At 40.5% G+C, this 9927-nt stretch overlaps 1 long non-coding RNA gene across 1 annotated transcript; it reads left to right on the forward strand.

The window, feature by feature from the left end:
- Nucleotides 1-2688: 2688 nt before the first annotated feature.
- On the forward strand, nt 2689-9442 carry LOC107311721 (uncharacterized). The gene is made up of 3 exons (XR_014944050.1): nt 2689-2844; nt 3074-3252; nt 8678-9442. It is a non-coding gene; the product is annotated as an uncharacterized LOC107311721 (long non-coding RNA).
- The last annotated feature ends 485 nt before the right edge of the window (nt 9443-9927 follow it).

A 9927-nucleotide genomic window follows, 5' to 3' on the forward strand; every position in this document is an offset into this window, starting at 1 on the left:
TAAAAGCACCCCAATTGTTTAACTATGGAAACTGACAGGCATTCAAGTGGCATTTTTAGTCATAAAAAAATTGTTGCCTTTGCTTTCCAGAGTATTTTATTATTAAATTAAGTTTAGGAACTTATATTCACAAGGGCTCCTGCCAGTACTTTTTTACTAGTGCTGTGAATAATCCTCTATTTGCACCATGCTAAGAATTTAATCTTCAGTGCTTGTAATTTAAAGTTAGTTGTCTCCTTATGTTTCCTCCCTAAGTTCCATCCAAAAAAGATTTGTTTGTTATACTACTTTCATGGCTGGTGAGATTTAGAAGCCACTATCTATCCCCTGCAATGAAATAGAGTTTCTCTTCCCCTGAAAATTCAATACAGATAAAATTTCAGCTGTTTGGCCCTTGATCAAGTTCAAAGGAATCCAAAGTAGCTGCATTTATTTAGTTGGAGTAAATCCCATGCTTGGGTTGAAAGGGACTTTAAAGCCCAAGCAATCCCAACCCCCTGCCATGGGCAGGGCTGCCACCCACCAGCTCAGACTGCCCAGCACCCATCCAGTCTGGCCTTGAGTCCCTCCAAGGATGGGGCACCACAGCTTCTCTGGGCAGACTATGCCAGGGCCTCACTGCTCTCTGAGTGAAAAAGTTCCCCCTAATATCTGTCTTCAGATGCTCTAGCCCTCTGAGCATCTTTGTGACCTTCTCTGGACTTTAGCTCCAGATCTGAATTTATTCAATTTATTCTGAGTAGATCATAAATCTATGAATTCAGCAGAAGCAGATTCTCTTTTCTGTTTTGACAACCTCTCATTTCTGTGCATCTGTGTACAGGACTGTTTCTGGATATTGACATCTAATATGCTCTGTCAAATACATTAGTTTGAATCTGGCTGTAGCTACTTGCATTGATCTTTCATTTCCTTATGCTTATAGACTAGGCTGAAAATTTAAGGGAACTTACCATTACTTCCTAAGGCAATATACTGGTCAGTATGTCTCTTAAAAATGTAGAAATTATTTATCAAATGGCATGAAATATTTATCACAATTTTTACCTTTGATAAGGAAAAAGCTGTTGCTGGGCTGTCCTGGGTACTTCCTCATGCCTTCATAGCAATTGCTGATTTCTAAATGGTTGTGAGTGTTTGTCCATAAATCAGATTTATGAACATCAGAGGGCAACATCAGGGATCTTATGAGAAGATGGGGAACAATCTGTAGATGTTCTGCTAAAAATCTCCATGCTGCAGGTCACTTCTGAGTTTGTGTGCTAATTCCCTATTCTTGGCTGTGACCTCCTAGCTTCCTTTACTGCAACTTAAGAGTAAGTGTGTGTTCTGGTGGGATTTAATTAGACTTTCTTCTTCATTGGAAAATACAAGTGGAAAATAGGAACTTTGATCCAGAAGTCATTTGAAGAGCTAGGAATGATGTGTGCTGTAACAGTTGCTTCATCCTTACAGTTTCTCTGTGTCATTGCAGTGCTGGATATTAGCCTTGTAACTAACATCAGGACTTGAATGATGAAGTTTCATACCTTTGTCCTCATCATGCATTTCTAACACTTCCTCACCATTTCTGTACTTTGACAAAGTCTCATTTCTTTGCCTCCAAATTACCTTACTTCACATATAGATAGATTTCTGGGATGATCTGTTAAAGACTCACAAGGTGTTAAATACTCTTGGCCTGTGGTTGAGACTCCAAGAATTACTGTAATAAAAGTAGAGTTTAATGAATAAAAAAAGTTTTGTCACTGACGCTTTATAAATATTATTAATAGATAGCTTTAAAAGGAAATACAAGTCTGTTTAGCAATAATGTAACTTTCTCACCTGTCACCTTTCCATTTGTTACATGTGAAGAAAGAAATAGTATTCTCAGTGCTTAATTAATGTTCTTTGCCTCAGACTGATGTTAGCCACTGTGCGTAGGATAGCTCATTCTTTTGGTACATCTCCTGAAGAGTAAGCAGGGTTATTCACACATAATTAAGTGGTCAAGGACTGAAGTTTGTCATATAAAAGAGATTCATTTGGTTTAATAAGTAGCTATTAGATGGATGCTTCCTGAATCAGTGAATAATCCCTTTAATTTTTTCATGACTGCAGAGAGCTGAAGCTCATCAGCTCAACATAAATCATGGGCCTGCAGAGATCTGCTCTACTAAAAAGTCTGCAATTTAAGGAAAATAGTCTGCTCCTAAAAGGAGATCTAATTGGTTCTATGAGTTTCTCTACCCAAGAGACGAACTCCTTCCTCCATTCTCTGATTCGGTGGATGACAAACTATCTGGAAAGTTAGTCCTTGAAATCACATGCCTTGGTAAGACTATACAATAAAGACTTTAAAACTATATTTATTACTATGAATACTTTATTACATTTGTACTTGCAGCAATAATTTCTCATTAAATGCTGAACCAGTTCCTATTCATTTATTTATTTATTTGAATCAGTATTAGAAGCGTGGGCTGACAAAAAGGCAGAATAATTATGTGAAAAGCAATTCCAGTTTAAAGAATCATTGAAATACTATCATGAAACAAGAGTCAGAGTGATGCTTATTGTTCCTAGTCTGCTGAAAAATACATGGCTGAAGAAAGGACGTTCCCAATACTTTTGCTTGCCTCTGAACTGACAATTCATTGACCTCTCCCATTTTTCAGTGATTTTGCTCTTCCTGCTCCTACACAGGCTGATCGTTGGGTTTCCTGGCATAGGATAGAGACAACAAATGTCTGACACCACGCTATACAAATGACTACATCCCCCACTGCTTCTAAGGTAGCTGGACTCCTGGAAATTCCAGAAATACCCTAGTATCCTCTTCCATGAATTTTCTTCTGTGGGGTAAGACTGCTCTTAATTTACTCACTCATTTCACTTTGGTTCTCAGCTTTTAAGATACGTTTTTCTATGGAAGATTGTTGAGCTCTGTGCATGAGGGCAGGAGATCTGGGCATATTTACAATAGAAGATGGTATGGCTCATCTCTGTAAATCTCTGTATGAGCCAGAGGCACTGTCTGGCAGAGTGCATGTGAGGGTAACATGTGAGTAATAACTCTGCTCTCTTTCAGAGGATCCTGCTTAGAAAGTATCAGACCTCAAGAACAGTCTGGATGACCTTATCAGTCCATTAGGAGACGGTCTTAAGGAAGAGATGGGTCTCACACTGTGCTCTGAAAGCTGCAAACAGGAAATTTATTGTGCTGATGCCACTATTGAGTGCCAAAAATAGCAATGGATACTTGAATTGGTGAGAATAACTTTTTTCATGAATAATGTAGAGCCCTGTCTTTATAAAGATGCTCTTTCCCCAGTACACATTTCCAAACAATCTTTGCTCACTTGCCAAATTTCACCATGTATAAGAATGCATGTAATATATCTTTGAAATGTAGTGTTGGTATTGTGACTTCGGGTGTTTATATGGTTTATCAATATTAAGGAGATAAGACATAATGAAAGGGATAAAAATACTGTTTCATTGCATTGATCAGGTTGCAAATTTTCTTTAGCTACTTCTGGGCAAACAGGTTATAATGTCTAGGGCTATTTAGAAAGCTTTAGGAATTGCTCTTATACCTTAAATAAGCTCTCAGTGTAGCATAACACGTGGACAAGGTGAGTCAGGCAGTTTACTGTGAATATGTGATCAAATATAGTCTCAAAGCAATACCAGACCTGTTCTTGAATCAGGGGGTGATGCTACTGATACCTGTAAGGGAGCTTTTCCACAGAGGGTTTCTCTTGCTGGGCTTTTGTCGCATGGATTCAGCTATACTATACACATCACTTGTAAGAGAGAAGCAGGAATATACTGCTAAAATATAATGCATTAGCAAAGCTTGGTCATAAAGAAGGCAGCAGTTTAAGATTTAAAATGGCAAGGGACATTTGATTATTTACAGCATAAGCACAATAATTCGGGAGACCTTCCCACTGAATCAAACAGTTCAATGTGGATTCCCTTGCATTCTAAACTCCTTGAACTACGGAGGTATGCAATGTAGGTGGAGTTGAATTCATTCCTAGTCCCAGACTTGATGAATACTTATATGTCTGAGGAGTTATACATGCACAGTCAGTTTATGACTGAACCTTAACAAAGCTTATAACTGTGTCAACCAAGAATCTGTATCAGCAAGGCATCCTGACACCAAGATGTAAGGGATCTTGGTGCAGGTGTAACATCAAGAGATGTCCTTCCTCAAGAGGAGAGCCTATCTTGCAGCCAGCTACCATACAGCACAGAGCTCTTGGCTGGTCACTGTTTATTGGGTAAGATGATTAGCTGATACAGTGTTTAAGTGCAGGCTTAATTGGCACCTGTTGAACTGAGTGTCTGCTGCCAGTTCCTTTAGCACTGAGTCTGAGACAATATTGTGGAAGTTACCAGTTCTGAACAAGGTCTTTGGGGTATCACTATCTGTCTGTACCCAAGGCCTTGGGAATAACAGCCAGGCTGAAGGAGGAAGCTGGGGGCAGAGGGAGCACACTGCCACAGCTTTGTATTACAAAAACTGTTCTGAACTGGACCTATGTCTATAGAGCTGTATGTTGACTCAACAAGAAGGGCTGAACAAACAGTTTGAACGTACACTGTCCAGCCACAGTCTCCAAGGTGGGGCCAAGCACAGCCAAGTGCAGGGGGGGAGAAGCTCCTGCTGCCAGCCAGCTGCCTGAGGGGGCTGTCCCATCAGGCCAGTGCAGCACTCTTATAGCTGCTGTTCGTCTTAGCAGATGTACACAGTACAGCTTTGTGTTTCAAGCTGCTTTCTTATTTTCAAGATATCTCAGTACAAGCTGTGGCTACCTGACAAAACTGAGATGTCAACCTTCTAAGCTGGCTTTTATAATAAATTAGTAAATTAGCAGAAATCACAGTGCTAAAAAAAAGCTGCTCTTGGATTAAATACACACAGCTGTTTAGCCTGTTTGTTATCCAGTTTTCCCTGTGGTATCTGGCAATCAGTATAAAAAGGCATCCTTGAAATTGAATTATTTCTAGGGCTGTTATTTGCAAGAGCATCTGGATGCTTGGGTAAAAAAGATGTAAAATGAGCATTGCTTAGATATTGCAGTGCTTATTAAAAGATAATTGCTTTCTAGGGATGTGTTTCTGGTTGACATAATATTGAAAAATCTTCGAAAGACAATAGATATAGGGAATAACACCGAATATGTGACATAACATTTCCTTGCTCTCCACCCTTGCATCTAGTGAGAGTACTGCGATAGGTTACCAATTCCAACTGGTTTCCTTGGAATTTAGAGTTCAATTTACATTCATGACTGCCCAAAGCTATCCTGAGGAATCAAAATAAAGGAACAACCAGACTTGAAAGCTGTCTCAGAAACTAAATAGAAAATATTAAGCATACCTATGGCTTGTGCTTGTGTCATTTGCTATTATCAAACTCACATGGCCTCTGGTTTTGAAATCTCAGGAGAACTTTTCCTCTGTAGAGAGGCACCTTCAAATGTAAATGTGTTTTCTGAAATGCATTTTGTTATCATTTCTGAGAGAGTCTTGATCATACATTTATTTATTTCTGCTTTCGAAACAAACAAACAAAAACTATGGAAAACAAACATGATCTTTGTCCTTACAGTAACAGTTTAAGAACGAAAGAAAGAAACCAGCCAACAGTGAAACTTTTCCATAACTGTGGAGCAGAAGTAAATGCCGCTGTGCCCATTCTGAAATGAGAAGTTTTGAAGGCATTATGAGATAAAAGGCCCTTTTTTATTTTTTGGTACACTTTAAAAATGCAATGGTTCCCACACTAAAACAGGGTCAGCTGGCAGCAAGTGTGTGTGTGGCACACCATTGCTTCAGCTCCTGTCCAGGGACACAGAGAGCACGGGTGGACCTGGTCTTCACAAAGGGAGTACCCATTTCAGTCCTTGCTATTCTTACCAGGTATCCAGGGACTGTCCTCTGAAGTGCCCCCTCTCAGGGAGGCAGGAGGTTCTGCTTTACTGAAGCGCATAGATGCTGTGAAGCCAGCATTCAGTGAATATTAATGACACAGTTCACTTGAAGGGTTCAGTTTTGGGCAGATCTGGGAACAGTTGGCCAGCACACTACAAGGGAACTGCACTGCACTGTGAGCATCCCTAAAAGACCAGTAAGGTTTCAAACTTAAAAAAGCCACGTGCTATTAGAAAACAAGGCATGACTGTTAACACTATATGTAGAGAATACCTTCTTAACTGGGGAAGAGGTAACAGAAAGAAAAGGTTCATAAGCCTCTTTGCCTTTGGGAGGGCTGATCCCTTCTTCTTTGATTTCAGCCAGCTCAGTAGGTTTTTGAGTTGCAGTAAACTCTATATATTCGGTGGTCCAAGATGATCTCTGTGACCTCTAAGCTGACCTCTTATCTCTGCCCCTTTTCAGCAACTTCTTTGCTAAAGTCTCCCCTTCCACTGCCTTGCTGCTCCCACCTTTATGGCTGTCTCAGGCCTTTGTGCAGCTTGCTTGCCTCTCAGAGGAGAATCATCCCCATTCCTTCCAGAGATTTCACTTAACACTCTTCCTCTCCCTAAGGAAAGGACTAGGAATACACAACCAATTACATACCATCTGCCAAAGCTCTGAAACCACCACTGCTTCATTCAGGTTTCATCAAAGCTGGCAGTTGACAGTGGGGCAGTATGCAGGCTGTCCACTTCTTCACAGTGGGAGGCTGCCTACACCACTGCTCTAATCACTCTATGTTCACTCAGCAAAAACAGCAATTGTCCTCGAGACACGTAATCCTCTGAAGGAAGTGAAAATGATATGCAGGCATCTAGAAAAGGAACTGGAAGGAATAAGACAAACTTACTTGAATTGAGTGTAAAGAGTGACCCTGTTACCCTAAAAGGAAGTCATATCTCTTCCTCTTGTTTTGTCCTGTTTCACTGCAGCATTCAGGAGCATCGTTGGCACACCCTGTGATCAGGGCAACCTTGATCACAGCTAATGATACTGGTGATTCCTTTCACCACTCATGTCACTCACTGTTTTTGAGGTCAGATCTTAGAGACAGTAGGGTCTCTTCTGGATCCTACTGAACTCGGTATGAGCAGAAGAGTGCTTCTGTTACAAAGGTAGAGGGAATCAGGCAGTCAGTGTCCTAGTCTGAGGTGGTGTGACTAAATAGTCCTAGGACAGCTATTAACACAGGGCTTCATGTATTCCCATTTCCAGACAGGAACAACAAGATAGAGTGCTTCTGGTGGCTGATACTCCCTTAGTCACAAGGAATTTCAGTGTATGTTTGAATTAGTTGGAAATATTCATTAATTCAAAGGAATTATAAGGGTGAAATTTGCACTTATGTTATCTCTTTAAGGTCCAAAATAGAAGAAACTGCCTTATTATTGACTTGACTTGTTTGCATTTTTTAAATTCATTTTATCAATCAAAAAAGGCACTGAAAGCTCTGTAATCTCTAGTGATTCTACTTGCATTTTGTGGGTATAATACAGCTCTTCATGCATTATCTTGAGCACAGAAATGCGGTTAAGAATTTGTGATCCTCCATCATTTCTCCATAGTTTTCCCACTTGAGCTGATTCAGTTGTCCATGAGTCTGAACTGGAGAGTGGATTGCTGAGATCAACAGAGCTTAAATTTTTTTAAAATCAAAACTAACTTATTTCTTTTTTCAGTATGTTGGGGATGAAACAATTAGTGTTTAACTTTGGGCACCAAAGAGTACAGAGGAGGCATGAAGTTCTGCTACCAAATAAAAGGCGTCTAAAACTACCTGTGATTACAAGTTCCCCTGACCTTAAAACAGAGGTGGAGGGAAAGAGAGGTGTGCAGCCCGGCATGGTGTATTGAGTCACATCCAGACTCAGTATCTTGTCTCGGGGAGGGTATCAAATTCAAAAGTCTTAAAAGGGCTATGATCACTGCATTTCTAGTTATACCTTTCCAAGGTATTTCCAGGTGTCTGGTTTAGGGGTGGGCATGCCTTCCAAATTAACCCACAGAGACTTTTGAAAGGTCAAAATGACATATGGAAAGGCAGAAGTCAAAGGAACAAGCCTTTCCCACCAGGTGCTTCAGTTCCAATCTGCTGAAATGGAAGATAATGAACATTTCTGGATTGCTAATAATCAGTGTAGAAATTCTGATAGACTACCTCAGCAGGCTCAACTCATTTCCAGCTTAACAGCATTTTGGAACCTGTCATATACTTTCTTTTGAATGGCAACACCTCCTCTGAAACTGAAACACTTGAAAGTGCCTTCCTTCCACCCTCCCTCCCTCCCCACCAGCCTCCCAGTGCCACCAGCAAGGACTGAAAGCAGTCCCATTGTCATGCTGCCAAAGTAAATTAACGTGATCCACAATTTTCCATAACTATTTGAAATTAAAGCAGTTGGTAATTAAAGTAATCCTTGCTCCCTGGTGACACATTCAGCATGACAAAACAGAAATAACGTGACAGCAGCAGAACCTGTCTGCTTTATTTACTTGCTGCTCCAATGCCTTGTTCTGCTGAGTAACTGATCTCTCATTGAATTACAGAAGAGCAACCAAGTTAAATTAGAGTGGCTATTCATGGTGAAAATGTTAATGTGAAAATAACTGCTCTGATAGCCCATAAAATAGAATCCATATACTTCAAGATCTGTCCTGCCTCTCCTGGGTCTTTGATTGATCTTGCTGTGGTTTTTAGGGAAGACAAGGAGAATTGAAATTCAGCGACTGGCCTGAGCCTGCTTGGTGCCTTGATGTGACCACTTCACTGGAAAAAAAAAAGTCTCAGCATTGCGAAAGGTCTGTGGGAGGCCAAACAAGCACTTCATTAAGACCTGCATTCTTCACAGCTGGAAGACTGTAACCTGGAGAGTTACTGTTCAAAACCAGATATTCCACAGGGCACAAAGCAGGTTGCCTTGAAGCCCCCTCTACTCATGTTATATCAGCAGCTTGGGAAAAGGTTTTTTTAAACAGACAAGCCAGTTAAAACCAGAGCAAGATGGTGGCTTCAGTTCTCTGGGCTATGCTGAGTAGATCCTAGCAGAGTTGTGCCTCCTATAGGATATTCTTCAGGAGAACTGATTTGACACTGTTCTCAGGCTGGGGAAATCTTCCTCCCTCCTGCTGGACCAGCTCTGTTTGCTTTGCATTCTAGTTGTTGGGTTTTGTCTGTATTTTTTTCCAGGCTCTGGGAAACCAGCAGTGTAGAACAAACAGAATTTGGGCCACTTGCCTCCTAGGGATTGATTTGACAGAAAGATTGCGTTATTTTACAAGCTAAAGTCCTAGTATGAATAATAGCCTAAGTGCACAATAAAATAATGGAGGAAGAAGAATAGTCTTTTTGAGTTGTGAGATAACTGTCTTCTTCACCCATCCTCGCAAACAAGAATGATGATATCTGGATTGTATATGCTTTTGTGTTGTTCCAGTGGCATAAATGTGTGCTGCTGTTATCAAATGCAACTTGAAATGCTCTTTGTCCTAAAAGGATACTGTGTGAATCGGGACAAAATAACAGATTGAGGTGAAAGATGAAAAAAAGCCTTACTGGTGAGAAAAATCTTAGGCAAAAAGGAATTGCTCAGAAAATGTTTTGAAGGTGGAAATGGAGACAAAACATACTTGAGTGGAGAAGTGAGTCTGAGGAAGTATGAAAGGATGAAGAACCAAGCTGGTTCTTCATGATGATGGTGGACATGGGGATGGATTGCACTGATGGGAGTGTCTAAAATGAATGATAAAGAAAAGACTTGATGCTTATGATCAAGCCCTGGGTGATAAAGGAGCAATGAAGTGAATTAGCAGGAAAGGAAGTTCATTTGAACTTCAGCATAGTTTGGAGGGGAGATCAAGATGAACACAAATAATCCTTTCCACTTCAGTGGTGTTCACAAAATGGTATGGCAGAGAGGACAAAAGCCTCATAACTGCGCCACTTCATCT

The sequence above is a fragment of the Coturnix japonica genome, chromosome 3, assembly GCF_054131305.1.
Source record: "Coturnix japonica strain WE chromosome 3, WE-NBRP24, whole genome shotgun sequence".
Classification (NCBI taxonomy): domain Eukaryota; kingdom Metazoa; phylum Chordata; class Aves; order Galliformes; family Phasianidae; genus Coturnix; species Coturnix japonica.